Source organism: Clarias gariepinus, chromosome 2, assembly GCF_024256425.1.
Source record: "Clarias gariepinus isolate MV-2021 ecotype Netherlands chromosome 2, CGAR_prim_01v2, whole genome shotgun sequence".
Classification (NCBI taxonomy): Eukaryota; Metazoa; Chordata; class Actinopteri; order Siluriformes; family Clariidae; genus Clarias; species Clarias gariepinus.
In genome coordinates this window covers 23562290-23577505 of record NC_071101.1, presented here as the reverse complement: position 1 = coordinate 23577505, position 15216 = coordinate 23562290, and the positions used below count along the sequence as shown (strand labels likewise).

The window sequence follows — 15216 nt, the reverse complement described above, 5'->3', positions numbered from 1 at the left end:
TTCACATTTTTTCCCATTCTAGCTTGGACGGTTAAAATTCATCACAACAATAGACTCCAGGTGCAAATCTGTCCTACAGCGACCTCTCCTGGTTGGGGCTTGTTTATGATTTAAATGGCTTAAGAAGAGTGGCATCTCAATGTCTCAATATTAATAAAATAGTAATTTTGTGCTAAGTATTAGCACTGTTAACTGTGCAGGCCACTTGAGTTCTTCCACTCCAAAATGACAAATCATTTAGTGACAGAGGAACCAAGTCTAAACAATCAAGAACTTCTACTTTTACATTGTGTTAGATTTTTTTTTTTTTTTAAGTTTTAAAAATAAAATTATTACTCACAACATTTACTAACAGAACCTAAAAGAAATTTCATATGTGTAAGTTTAATGACAGAGGAAACAAGTCTAACAATTCAGTAATATTAACTTCTAACTCAGATACAGTATGTTGTTAGGTTCTTTACAAAAATAATTTGTGTAACTAAAATTCCGGTGCATTAACTTTCAACTTTTAAAGTGTAGCACTACCACATAAGGGGCATTTTTATATAGGTGTAAGTAAGTCGGCTCAGAGATAAAGAAGCTGTAGCATCTTATTAATTGCGTCCACAAAGGTTTTTCTTGTGCCTATGTATTCGTGTGTATTAATCGAACTCTCGCGAGACTGTCTTGCCGGTTAGCTCCGGAAGACGCTGACGCACGTGGTCACATGACCCGGATATAACGCCAGCCCGGGAAAGGACTCGGGGAGGGTAGAGTTATGGAGATACAGCGTGCTTGTATATTATTCTCACGGAGTTGCAAACGAGACGGACGAAGGCTGTTACTTGCGGGTTTTCCTTACCGTCTGGATTATCGCCGACTGGACCGCTTCGTCACGGTTCTCGCACTCCGGCATCATTTCCGGTGAGACCGATTAATCTCCCTCGCACACTCGTACAATAACCTGGACTTTGGACATTCCACCCATTCACACACACACACTCCGTTTTCGTTTGTATATATTTGGTAAATATTCGTTTCTCTATTGGTTTCCTTGGTTACAGCAACTTTTTGTTTATTTTTTTGTATAATACACTTTTTGTTTGTTTGAATTGGTCTTGGATTTGTTATTCTTGTTCACTTGGTTTTAAAGCACGCCGACACGAAAACAAAGATCTCTCGTTTAGTGTAACATTAGTAAAATATATTTTGGCTGAGCGTTACAATAGGTGAAGTAATAGTCTAATGGAAGAAAAAAAAACATCAAAAACAACTGTTGCCTAGGATGTTAGTTTTCTGAAAACTTTCTAAAATGACATATTTACACCTAGCAATGACAGCTATTCAAACCTTCAAGCAAGAAGGTTTAGTGACCGAGGAACCAAGTTAAGAACTTCTACTTTTACATTTTGTTAGATGTTTTTTTTAAGGTTCTAAAATAAAATTATTGCTCAAAACATTTACTAACAAAAAGTAAATGAAATATCATGCATGTAAGTTTAATGACAGAGGAAACAAGTCTAATCATTCAATAGTATCAACTTCTAACTCTGATACAGTATGTTGTTAGATTCTTTACAAAAATAATGTGTAACTAAAATTCCAGTCTAATTACTTTTAACTTAGGTGAAGAAATATTGTAATGGAAGATAAAACCTAGAAGAAAAAGAACAGCTTTTACCTCAGATGTTTTTGTAAAGGTTTTCGGAACAGTTTCTAAAATTACATTATATTTACACCCAGCAATGACAGCTAATCGACTTTCAAGCGTGAAGGTTTACTCATCACTCACTCATCTTCTATACCGCTTTATCCTGTATTCAGGGTCGTGGGGACCTGGAGCCTATCCCAAGAGGCTTAGAGCCCGAGGCAGGGTACACCCTGGACTAGGGTTGGGTACCTATATAACCGGTATGTACCGGACCGAAACAAAACGTTTCGGTCACTCATTTCGTTGCCACTTAAATGCCTGAACTGTCGATTGAAATATTTGTTCTCTGGGGCTATAATGACAGAGTTGTAATAAGCATCAAATTGATCAACAAACATGATTGCAATTAAAATTTAAATACTGCACTTATCGGGTGTCAGAAATGATCGGAAAAATAAAGTATTTCCTTAATTAGAAAAATCTTGTGAACTTCAGAAAGCTTTGATAATATAAATCGAAAACATTGTTGCAGTAATGTTACTGTCCATTTTATTTTTGTAGATTAAAAGTTTTAGATTAGTTTAAAAATTAAAAGCACGAATCCATCAGGAAATGAGACCATCCGAGATGCGCGTAAACGCAGCAACTAACATTACACTTGCTCGGACGGCAGCAGGCGGTCTACCGCTATCTTAGCTTGCTAAATTATACAACTTTCGTTAAAATGGCTAAAACTAAACGGTTCGAAAGTGTGGCTATATTTCACAAGAAAGGATTCCAACACCGCGACGTGCAGAAAATGTTTTACAGCAGTAGCATGTAAAGGGGGAAACACGTCAAATCTAATGAAACATTTGGGGGAGGGGGGGGGGGACTGACTAAACCCTCCAGATCAGTTTTTATTAAGATTTTGAAAAAAATGCTTTGTGTAACTCCCATTACTGGTCATTTTGAGAGCTAACAAACTATATGTTATGGTCTAGTAAAACATCAAAAAAAAAAAACTGTATGGTATTCCTATCCCTGTGTGAATGTTTCCTTACCTAGATATTAATACAGCCCCATGTGTGACCAGCTTGTCCCAAACTCGGCATTGTGTTGTGAATTGAAAGAGACCAGACAACAAATATTCCATGAGCCACTTTTTTTTTTTTATTTATTCTGAATAAACAAAAAAACAGAGTAATAATAATAATAATAACTTCATGTTTGCTTATAAATGACCTATGAGTAGATAATTAGATATCTAGATATCTAGAGATCTATGAGTAGATAATTAGATAATTTTAGCCATAGAGTTCAAACATACATACATAATGTCACTTCCAAAGAAAACATGCCATAAACAGCCTCTATTTGTACTTCAATACAATTAAATTGCATTAATCACAAAAATAAAGAGAGCAGCCGGAAGAAGCAGTAACTCAAAGAGGCTGTGTCCCATTTTTAGCAGTCACAAGCATAACCGAATATTTTACCATAAGTGCAAAACAATAACATTAAAATAAATTGGCAGTAAAAAATCATTTCCAGAGTGTAAACGTCAAAATATGAAAGATTGAGTGAAATTAAATGTAAATATATCTGCTACACATGCATGGAAATAAACACGTATGCACACTTGGCGTAAACATTTCTAAACAATGCTATTAAACATTAGCCCCATCTCCCCATGAAAAAATCTGGTTTAACGTTTATTACGTTCTAATCGGATAATGGATGTTAACTAACACCCCTATGCCATTACAACGCCTGCTATATGTCCTCGTGTATATATAAGCATATGTAAAACCAGCTAAACTTTTAACTGATCTGTTGGATCAGCTAAAGCATGCCATTTCTGACAAAAAGATTTTGGCACAAAGTGCACTGATAATTAACAGATCAACTTTTGTTTCTTCCACATGGTCACCTCAGCCCTAGTGTTGGAGAACTTTAAAAAAACAAACAAACAAAAAAAAAAAAAACAAATAGGCAAAGTCCTACCTAAAAATGTGGATAAAACAACAGATTTAGATGAACACCTTTTGCAACTAAGCAGAAGAAGCAGGGTTTTGTCATGCGCAGATCTGGCCAATCAGAACGCCCGAGAAGTAACCCGTTAGTTTCATTCAGTCTTTTCAAGAAACTCTGCGCGCATTCCGTACCAGATGCGAACTCGCTGTTTACTCGCTATGCTTTTATTGTGGGCAGTATAAGGTACACCTGTGCACTACTCATGATGTCAGATCAGCATCTTGATGTGGCACACCTGTGAGGTGGGATGGATTATCTCAGCAAAGCAAAAGTGCTTACTATCACACATTTAGACTGATTTGTGAACAATGTTTGAGAGAAATGGTAATATTGTGTATCTGGAATAAATTTTAGATCTTTAAGTCCATCTCATAAAAAATCGGAGCAGAAACAAAGGTGTTGCGTTTATATTTTTGTTGTGTGTGTGTGTGTGTGTGTGTGTGTGTGTATATGCAGAAAATTATAAAATTCCGAAAGGTTCACATACTTTCACATACAACTTTTTTTTTTTGCCACTGTATTCTAAAAGTGTTAAAGTTTGAGCAAAATGTCTTTTTTTTTTTCTTTCTTTTTTTATATAGACTGGTTCACGCACTACTGGCTGCCTACCACCACCAGTGCCGGACCCTGAAGGCCGCAGGCATGCCTGTAGATGCAGACCAGGAAAAGCTGCTGGGGAACCTGGTGCAGAGAGTCGAGGATGATCAAGGAAGTCGAGTGAGACACCTCTCTAAGGAACATTTTGAAATTCTCACACCCCACGTATGATCAGAGCACACCATGCAGTAAGTGGTGCAAATGTAGTCAAGTGCTAATGAAATGTTAGGGCTAGGCCACCTGGCATCTATTAAACTTTCACCTTAAAAATGCCCAAGACTCCTAGCATTCCCACTGACTTTTATTGCTCAAGTCTTTCTTCAGTCTTCTTAGTACTACTCATTCATGCTGACCATTTTACTACTTTATTTTATGTTGTCATTTCACTTTTACAGCAACATCTAAGAAAAAAACAAGCACTTTACCACCCGACAATGCAAACAAACAAAGAAAAATGAAAAAAAAAAAAAACAGGAAAACCTTGGAAGGGTTCATGAGATACCTATAAGAACAGGTGATTTCCAGTCTTTCTACATATATTGTAATCTTTTATATACATTGCATATATAGATAGATAGAACACGGAAGGAACACACGAGAACCAGAATTCACGAGCACGAACAATCTCAGATTGGATCAAGAATAGAGAAGAATGGTTCAGGGTATGGTTTTCCATGGCGAAGCAGCTGCATCCAAGCTTTACCTCGCATTGTACATTACATTGCAAAGCATCAGCTGCAGTGGTGTAAAGCACTCTAGAGCAGTAGTGACGTGTTTTCTGGAGTGACTTCTCTGTCTGGCAAACTTCTCAGTCTGGGTTTGGTGGTTGCCACGAAAACTGTACTTATCTGACTGCATTGTGTAAAGTTTGGTGGAGGTGGAATCATGTGGGGTTGTTTTCCAGGAGTTGGGCTCGGCCCCTTAGTTCCAGTGAAAGGAACTCTTTAAATAATTGTTCTCAAAAAAGACTTAAATTCAGAATTTTAGAATTATTACTTTAGTCACATTATATTTGTCAATACTCTTGATTTAGACAAAGATCAGATCACATTCTATGACAAATGAATGCAGAAAATTATAGAATTCCGAAAGGTTCACATACTTTTTTTTTTTTTTTCCCCACTGTATTCTAAAAGTTTGAGCAAAATGTCCTCTTTTTTTTATATAGACTGGTTCACGCACTACTGGCTGCCTACCACCACCAGTGCCAGACCCTGAAGGCCGCAGGCATGCCTGTAGATGCAGACCAGGAAAAGCTGCTGGGGAACCCGGTGCAGAGGGTCGAGGATGACGAGATGACAGAGGAAGTCGAGTGAGACACCTCTCTAAGGCCCATTTTGGAATTCTCACACCCCACTCTTGATCAGAGCACACCATGCAGAAAGTGGTGCAAATGTAGTCAAGTGCTAATGAAATGTTAGGGCTAGGCCACCTGGCAACTATTAAACTTTCACCTTAAAAATGCCCAAGACTCCTAGCATTCCCACTGACTTTTATTGCTCAAGTCTTTCTTCAGTCTTCTTAGTACTACTCATTCATGCTGACCATTTACTCCTTTATTTTATGTTGTCATTTCACTTTTACAGCAACATCTAAGAAAAAAACAAGCACTTTACCACCCGACAATGCAAACAAACAAAGAAAAATGAAAAAAAAAAAAAAAACAGGAAAACCTTGGAAGGGACCATGAGATACCTATAAGAACAGGTGATTTCCAGTCTTTCTACATATATTGTAATCTTTTATATACATTGCATATATAGATAGATAGAACACGGAAGGAACACACGAGAACCAGAATTCACGAGCACGAACAATCTCAGATTAGATCAAGAATAGGGAAGAATGGTTCAGGGTATGGTTTTCCATGGCGAAGCAGCTGCATCCAAGCTTTACCCCGCATTGTACATTACATTGCAAAGCATCAGCTGCAGTGGTGTAAAGCACTCTAGAGCAGTAGTGACGTGTTTTCTGGAGTGACTTCTCTGTCTGGCAAACTTCTCAGTCTGGGTTTGGTGGTTGCCACGAAAACTGTACTTATCTGACTGCATTGTGTAAAGTTTGGTGGAGGTGGAATCATGTGGGGTTGTTTTCCAGGAGTTGGGCCCGGCCCCCCTAGTTCCAGTGAAAGGAACTCTTTAAATAATTGTTCTCAATAAAGACTTGAAAAATCAGAATTTTAGTTTTATTACTTTAGTCACATTATATTTGTCAATACTCTTGATTTAGACAAAGATCAGATTACATTCTATGACAAATGAATGCAGAAAATTATAGAATTCCGAAAGGTTCACATACTTTTTTTTCCCCCACTGTATTCTAAAAGTTTGACCAAATTGTCCTTTTTTTTTATATATAGACTGGTTCACGCATTACTGGCTGCCTACCACCACCAGTGCCAGACCCTGAAGGCCGCAGGCATGCCTGTAGATGCAGACCAGGAGAAGCTGCTGGGGAACCCGGCGCAGAGAGTCGAGGATGACGAGATAACAGAGGAAGTCGAGTGCGACACCTCTCTAAGGCCCATTTTGGAATTCTCACACCCCACTCTTGATCAGAGCACACCATGCAGGAAGTGGTGCAAATGTAGTCAAGTGCTAATGAAATGTAAGGGCTAGGCCACCTGGCATCTATTAAACTTTCACCTTAAAAATGTCCAAGACTCCTAGCATTCTCACTGACTTTTACTGCTCAAGTCTTTCTTCAGTCTTCTTGGTACTACTTAATTACACTGACCACAAGACAAGCACTTCACAGGGCATTTTGCCTCAACCCGACAATCAAAGGAAACAAAAAAAAAAAAAAAGAGAAACAGAACCTTGGAAGGGACCATGAGATAAGCATAAACTGGCCTATAAGAACAGGTGATTTCCAGTCTTTCTACATATATTGTAATCTTTTATATACATTGCATATATAGATAGATAGAACACGGAAGGAACACACGAGAACCAGAATTCACGAGCACGAACAATCTCAGATTGGATCAAGAATAGAGAAGAATGGTTCAGGGTATGGTTTTCCATGGCGAAGCAGCTGCATCCAAGCTTTACCTCGCATTGTACATTACATTGCAAAGCATCAGCTGCAGTGGTGTAAAGCACTCTAGAGCAGTAGTGACGTGTTTTCTGGAGTGACTTCTCTGTCTGGCAAACTTCTCAGTCTGGGTTTGGTGGTTGCCACAAAAACTGTACTTATCTGACTGCATTGTGTAAAGTTTGGTGGAGGTGGAATCATGTGGGGTTGTTTTCCAGGAGTTGGGCTCGGCCCCTTAGTTCCAGTGAAAGGAACTCTTTAAATAATTGTTCTCAAAAAAGACTTAAATTCAGAATTTTAGAATTATTACTTTAGTCACATTATATTTGTCAATACTCTTGATTTAGACAAAGATCAGATCACATTCTATGACAAATGAATGCAGAAAATTATAGAATTCCGAAAGGTTCACATACTTTTTTTTTTTTTTCCCCCACTGTATTCTAAAAGTTTGAGCAAAATGTCCTCTTTTTTTATATAGACTGGTTCACGCACTACTGGCTGCCTACCACCACCAGTGCCAGACCCTGAAGGCCGCAGGCATGCCTGTAGATGCAGACCAGGAAAAGCTGCTGGGGAACCCGGTGCAGAGGGTCGAGGATGACGAGATGACAGAGGAAGTCGAGTGAGACACTTCTCTAAGGCCCATTTTGGAATTCTCACACCCCACTCTTGATCAGAGCACACCATGCAGAAAGTGGTGCAAATGTAGTCAAGTGCTAATGAAATGTTAGGGCTAGGCCACCTGGCAACTATTAAACTTTCACCTTAAAAATGCCCAAGACTCCTAGCATTCCCACTGACTTTTATTGCTCAAGTCTTTCTTCAGTCTTCTTAGTACTACTCATTCATGCTGACCATTTACTCCTTTATTTTATGTTGTCATTTCACTTTTACAGCAACATCTAAGAAAAAAACAAGCACTTTACCACCCGACAATGCAAACAAAGAAAAATGAAAAAAAAAAAAAAACAGGAAAACCTTGGAAGGGACCATGAGATACCTATAAGAACAGGTGATTTCCAGTCTTTCTACATATATTGTAATCTTTTATATACATTGCATATATAGATAGATAGAACACGGAAGGAACACACGAGAACCAGAATTCACGAGCACGAACAATCTCAGATTAGATCAAGAATAGGGAAGAATGGTTCAGGGTATGGTTTTCCATGGCGAAGCAGCTGCATCCAAGCTTTACCCCGCATTGTACATTACATTGCAAAGCATCAGCTGCAGTGGTGTAAAGCACTCTAGAGCAGTAGTGACGTGTTTTCTGGAGTGACTTCTCTGTCTGGCAAACTTCTCAGTCTGGGTTTGGTGGTTGCCACGAAAACTGTACTTATCTGACTGCATTGTGTAAAGTTTGGTGGAGGTGGAATCATGTGGGGTTGTTTTCCAGGAGTTGGGCCCGGCCCCCCTAGTTCCAGTGAAAGGAACTCTTTAAATAATTGTTCTCAATAAAGACTTGAAAAATCAGAATTTTAGTTTTATTACTTTAGTCACATTATATTTGTCAATACTCTTGATTTAGACAAAGATCAGATTACATTCTATGACAAATGAATGCAGAAAATTATAGAATTCCGAAAGGTTCACATACTTTTTTTTCCCCCACTGTATTCTAAAAGTTTGACCAAATTGTCCTTTTTTTTTTATATATAGACTGGTTCACGCATTACTGGCTGCCTACCACCACCAGTGCCAGACCCTGAAGGCCGCAGGCATGCCTGTAGATGCAGACCAGGAGAAGCTGCTGGGGAACCCGGCGCAGAGAGTCGAGGATGACGAGATAACAGAGGAAGTCGAGTGCGACACCTCTCTAAGGCCCATTTTGGAATTCTCACACCCCACTCTTGATCAGAGCACACCATGCAGGAAGTGGTGCAAATGTAGTCAAGTGCTAATGAAATGTAAGGGCTAGGCCACCTGGCATCTATTAAACTTTCACCTTAAAAATGTCCAAGACTCCTAGCATTCTCACTGACTTTTACTGCTCAAGTCTTTCTTCAGTCTTCTTGGTACTACTTAATTACACTGACCACAAGACAAGCACTTCACAGGGCATTTTGCCTCAACCCGACAATCAAAGGAAACAAAAAAAAAAAAAAAGAAAAGAGAAACAGAACCTTGGAAGGGACCATGAGATAAGCATAAACTGGCCTATAAGAACAGGTGATTTCCAGTCTTTCTACATAAATTGTAATCTTTTATATACATCTCATATATAGATAGATAGAACACGGAAGGAACACACGAGAACCAGAATTCACGAGCACGAACAATCTCAGATTGGATCAAGAATAGAGAAGAATGGTTCAGGGTATGGTTTTCCATGGCGAAGCAGCTGCATCCAAGCTTTACCTCGCATTGTACATTACATTGCAAAGCATCAGCTGCAGTGGTGTAAAGCACTCTAGAGCAGTAGTGACGTGTTTTCTGGAGTGACTTCTCTGTCTGGCAAACTTCTCAGTCTGGGTTTGGTGGTTGCCACAAAAACTGTACTTATCTGACTGCATTGTGTAAAGTTTGGTGGAGGTGGAATCATGTGGGGTTGTTTTCCAGGAGTTGGGCTCGGCCCCTTAGTTCCAGTGAAAGGAACTCTTTAAATAATTGTTCTCAATAAAGACTTGAAAATTCAGAATTTTAGAATTATTACTTTAGTCACATTATATTTGTCAATACTCTTGATTTAGACAAAGATCAGATCACATTCTATGACAAATGAATGCAGAAAATTATAGAATTCCGAAAGGTTCACATACTTCCCCCCCCCACTGTATTCTAAAAGTTTGAGCAAAATGTCCTCTTTTTTTATATAGACTGGTTCACGCACTACTGGCTGCCTACCACCACCAGTGCCAGACCCTGAAGGCCGCAGGCATGCCTGTAGATGCAGACCAGGAAAAGCTGCTGGGGAACCTGGTGCAGAGAGTCGAGGATGACGAGATGACAGAGGAAGTCGAGTGAGACACCTCTCTAAGGCCCATTTTGGAATTCTCACACCCCACTCTTGATCAGAGCACACCATGCAGAAAGTGGTGCAAATGTAGTCAAGTGCTAATGAAATGTTAGGGCTAGGCCACCTGGCAACTATTAAACTTTCACCTTAAAAATGCCCAAGACTCCTAGCATTCCCACTGACTTTTATTGCTCAAGTCTTTCTTCAGTCTTCTTAGTACTACTCATTCATGCTGACCATTTACTCCTTTATTTTATGTTGTCATTTCACTTTTACAGCAACATCTAAGAAAAAAACAAGCACTTTACCACCCGACAATGCAAACAAAGAAAAATGAAAAAAAAAAAAAACCAGGAAAACCTTGGAAGGGACCATGAGATACCTATAAGAACAGGTGATTTCCAGTCTTTCTACATATATTGTAATCTTTTATATACATTGCATATATAGATAGATAGAACACGGAAGGAACACACGAGAACCAGAATTCACGAGCACGAACAATCTCAGATTGGATCAAGAATAGAGAAGAATGGTTCAGGGTATGGTTTCCATGGCGAAGCAGCTGCATCCAAGCTTTACCTCGCATTGTACATTACATTGCAAAGCATCAGCTGCAGTGGTGTAAAGCACTCTAGAGCAGTAGTGACGTGTTTTCTGGAGTGACTTCTCTGTCTGGCAAACTTCTCAGTCTGGGTTTGGTGGTTGCCACGAAAACTGTACTTATCTGACTGCATTGTGTAAAGTTTGGTGGAGGTGGAATCATGTGGGGTTGTTTTCCAGGAGTTGGGCTCGGCCCCTTAGTTCCAGTGAAAGGAACTCTTTAAATAATTGTTCTCAAAAAAGACTTAAATTCAGAATTTTAGAATTATTACTTTAGTCACATTATATTTGTCAATACTCTTGATTTAGACAAAGATCAGATCACATTCTATGACAAATGAATGCAGAAAATTATAGAATTCCGAAAGGTTCACATACTTTTTTTTTTTTTTTTCCCCCACTGTATTCTAAAAGTTTGAGCAAAATGTCCTCTTTTTTTTATATAGACTGGTTCACGCACTACTGGCTGCCTACCACCACCAGTGCCAGACCCTGAAGGCCGCAGGCATGCCTGTAGATGCAGACCAGGAAAAGCTGCTGGGGAACCCGGTGCAGAGAGTCGAGGATGACGAGATGACAGAGGAAGTCGAGTGAGACACCTCTCTAAGGCCCATTTTGGAATTCTCACTCCCCACTTTTGATCAGAGCACACCATGCAGAAAGTGGTGCAAATGTAGTCAAGTGCTAATGAAATGTTAGGGCTAGGCCACCTGGCAACTATTAAACTTTCACCTTAAAAATGCCCAAGACTCCTAGCATTCCCACTGACTTTTATTGCTCAAGTCTTTCTTCAGTCTTCTTAGTACTACTCATTCATGCTGACCATTTTACTCCTTTATTTTATGTTGTCATTTCACTTTTACAGCAACATCTAAGAAAAAAACAAGCACTTTACCACCCGACAATGCAAAAAAACAAAGAAAAATGAAAAAAAAAAAAAAAAACCAGGAAAACCTTGGAAGGGACCATGAGATACCTATAAGAACAGGTGATTTCCAGTCTTTCTACATATATTGTAATCTTTTATATACATTGCATATATAGATAGATAGAACACGGAAGGAACACACGAGAACCAGAATTCACGAGCACGAACAATCTCAGATTAGATCAAGAATAGGGAAGAATGGTTCAGGGTATGGTTTTCCATGGCGAAGCAGCTGCATCCAAGCTTTACCCCGCATTGTACATTACATTGCAAAGCATCAGCTGCAGTGGTGTAAAGCACTCTAGAGCAGTAGTGACGTGTTTTCTGGAGTGACTTCTCTGTCTGGCAAACTTCTCAGTCTGGGTTTGGTGGTTGCCACGAAAACTGTACTTATCTGACTGCATTGTGTAAAGTTTGGTGGAGGTGGAATCATGTGGGGTTGTTTTCCAGGAGTTGGGCCCGGCCCCCCTAGTTCCAGTGAAAGGAACTCTTTAAATAATTGTTCTCAATAAAGACTTGAAAAATCAGAATTTTAGTTTTATTACTTCAGTCACATTATATTTGTCAATACTCTTGATTTAGACAAAGATCAGATTACATTCTATGACAAATGAATGCAGAAAATTATAGAATTCCGAAAGGTTCACATACTTTTTTTTTCCCCACTGTATTCTAAAAGTTTGACCAAATTGTCCTTTTTTTTTTATATATAGACTGGTTCACGCATTACTGGCTGCCTACCACCACCAGTGCCAGACCCTGAAGGCCGCAGGCATGCCTGTAGATGCAGACCAGGAGAAGCTGCTGGGGAACCCGGCGCAGAGAGTCGAGGATGACGAGATAACAGAGGAAGTCGAGTGCGACACCTCTCTAAGGCCCATTTTGGAATTCTCACACCCCACTCTTGATCAGAGCACACCATGCAGGAAGTGGTGCAAATGTAGTCAAGTGCTAATGAAATGTAAGGGCTAGGCCACCTGGCATCTATTAAACTTTCACCTTAAAAATGTCCAAGACTCCTAGCATTCTCACTGACTTTTACTGCTCAAGTCTTTCTTCAGTCTTCTTGGTACTACTTAATTACACTGACCACAAGACAAGCACTTCACAGGGCATTTTGCCTCAACCCGACAATCAAAGGAAACAAAAAAAAAAAAAAAGAAAAGAGAAACAGAACCTTGGAAGGGACCATGAGATAAGCATAAACTGGCCTATAAGAACAGGTGATTTCCAGTCTTTCTACATAAATTGTAATCTTTTATATACATCTCATATATAGATAGATAGAACACGGAAGGTTCGAAACACGGAAGGAACACACGAGAACCAGAATTCACGAGTACGAACAATCTCGGCGTTTAACAAGCATGTATGCAGTCTAGGGCTGGCCCAGAATATATATTTGGAGGGATGGCATTAGATTTTTAATTTTGAGATTCGAATATTCGGGGAAAAAAAAAACAAAAAAAACCCTAATTTAACCTGTGACATCAATCCCTGTGAAACGGTTCTCATTCGCGCTTAAATGACTAGCCCTTGCTGCAAACTTGAGTCATGCACACTTGGTCCGCGACCGGCACTAGGACCCGGAAATAATACGGACGCGAACCAGGAAGCATAAAAGGAGATAAGATCACTCAGTCATTAAGTTTGCCGGTGTCGCTTCGGACGCTTTCGCCGAGTGTGTGTTAATCGGACGCAGATTAAATTGTGTTTATCCCTTGCTCCCCATTCGAGAGAGTCCTTAAAACAATTGCGTGGTTATCCTGCCTACTCATGTTACTCCGTGTTTGGGTTTACCATCCACGCTACAAAGGGCTAACCGTTAAAGCTACTTCTTCTGGTCTACTTGGGTTAGTTCATGACAACTTGCCTGTATCCATATTACACAAAAATGCAAAAAAATTAAATAAATGCACTCCTTTGTGTCCGCAGCATTTGGATGAACTGTTCTCGACATAAAAATGCAACAGAGACACACACAGAAAGATTCCTGCCTTTATTAGAGATTTGAATATACTCAGCCCCCTCCCACTGAAACTTCGAGTATTCGATGTTGATCACTACCGAATACTCAAAGCTCAAAAAATAGTATTCGGACCAGCCCTAATGCGGTCTTATGAAAACTACGCTCTTTGGCAGAACAGGCATTTTGGTTGCGCCCAGGTGAGTAGGTCGTCGCATAATTATGTTCTGCAGACAAGTTTCCTACTCATATACAGTGGAACCTTGAATTGCGAGTTACTCAATCATTTTGCAAGACAAGCAAAACATTTTTTTAATTAATTTTAAGTGAGTGAGGTCTTGAAATGTGAATAGTATTCATGCGCTTTGTCTGCCGAGCGTCACGTGATCACAACTAAGCCAGTGGTTCTTGGTTGTGTTACAAGTGCACTTCACAGGGTGCTGCCTACTCAGTGATAGGAACTTTCATAAGCAAAACCATTCGGAACACCCTGCGAAGTCACCAGCGCAGACATCACTTCCACCGTGCATTACCATGGTAACATAAGCTACTGTCGTTGCTGCAATAGAAATTTCAAACTTCAGACATTAAATATTGAATATTTATTAAAACAAAAACTGATACCGTTATAAAACATACCATTAAAACATGTATAACTTGAAAATAAAATGATTAATTAGAATAATAATTGATTAAAGATGTATGGAGATTTAATTTTTTTACAGATTACTAGCCTATATAATACTAAGGATTTTCTGATTAAATTAAAATGTAAATTTTTGTGTCCTTTGAATATGATCCTCGATTATGATAAGCTCCAGTTAGACGCAATGACTGAGAATGTTTTCATTCCCTTTTCTGGTGAAGTGAACACCTGTTGTCGTTCACTGAACACACTGAACATTTTCGCTCACTGCGGTTTGGAATCACACTTAACATGGCTGAACACCCTGTGAAGTATACTTTGCAGGGTACTTCAGGCCATTTGGAACGCACCTCATCTCTCTCGCAGGACAAAAAAAGTAAAGCAAAAGCAAGTGTCATACGAGAAGTTCCTGAGTCTCTCTCTGTCAAAGAGCAAAGATTTCATAATTCTGTAACTCAATTCTTTGACAGTTTCACTTCCATCTCACTCCATCAAAGAGTCTTCTTTAAAGTCTAATCTTTAGTCTCCATCACTCTTATGTTGTTCCAGTAGAATAAAACGAGGACTACCAAGAAACACTTTATTTTTAATATATTTATAATAGTCTGAACAATTTCAAGATTTTGATCTTAATATTTTTTCTAATTCACCATGCCTGTAAAAAAAAAAAAAAAAATATATATATATATATATAATTACATTACTACATACTAAAATGTTTAAAAGGCATAAATTACTTTCTGGTCTTTGTAGACACCGTTGTGTTGTTTTGCAAAAGGAGAATGCACTATCGAAAACATAATGGGGTTTACAGCTGGAGTATCAA

General features: G+C 39.1%; 1 long non-coding RNA gene across 12 annotated transcripts; it reads left to right on the top strand.

The window, feature by feature from the left end:
• The first annotated feature begins 721 nt into the window (after positions 1-721).
• On the top strand, positions 722-14369 carry LOC128508889 (uncharacterized). Of its 12 annotated transcripts, none has more exons than XR_008355975.1 (11): positions 722-906; positions 4231-4434; positions 4642-4760; positions 5415-5953; positions 6606-7110; positions 7764-7907; positions 8182-8297; positions 8951-9460; positions 10108-10641; positions 11297-11838; positions 12492-14369. It is a non-coding gene; the product is annotated as an uncharacterized LOC128508889 (long non-coding RNA). The 12 variants fall into 12 exon arrangements; XR_008355970.1 differs by having other exon boundaries at positions 4231-4760; positions 5415-5558; positions 5833-5953; XR_008355969.1 differs by having other exon boundaries at positions 4231-4760; positions 10108-10251; positions 10526-10641.
• The last annotated feature ends 847 nt before the right edge of the window (positions 14370-15216 follow it).